The sequence below is a fragment of the Meleagris gallopavo genome, chromosome 3, assembly GCF_000146605.3.
Source record: "Meleagris gallopavo isolate NT-WF06-2002-E0010 breed Aviagen turkey brand Nicholas breeding stock chromosome 3, Turkey_5.1, whole genome shotgun sequence".
In the NCBI taxonomy this organism is placed as follows: domain Eukaryota; kingdom Metazoa; phylum Chordata; class Aves; order Galliformes; family Phasianidae; genus Meleagris; species Meleagris gallopavo.
Genome location: NC_015013.2, coordinates 54,550,084 through 54,550,449, shown reverse-complemented (window position 1 = coordinate 54,550,449; position 366 = coordinate 54,550,084).

Sequence of the window (366 nt, the reverse complement as noted above, 5' to 3'; positions counted from 1 at the left end):
CACGGCGGGCCGGCTGTCCCTTCCCTTCTTCCGGTCGCGCTGCGCCGCTGGGTTTCGGGCCGTAGCGGCCCCGAGATGCAGCCCCGCCCCGCTTGGCGCCGGCCGACCAAGGGGAGCTTCGTCCCGCCGAGCCTGGCCGCGAGCGGGCGCCGCTGGTCGGAGGCCGCGACCTCTGTGGCGACGTGTGGGCGAGCTCTGGTGTGAGCCTGGTCCTGTGGCAGCGCGTTGCGCCCTCACCTTGTCCTGCTCTGCTGTTAAAGCTTCTCGGCCCCCAAAAGTTTTTAGAGTTAAGAGAATCCGTATCTGGGAAAGGTCTTGACGTCCAAATGTTCGCTTGGGGCCTCGCGAGTGCTGTTGGCAATGCTG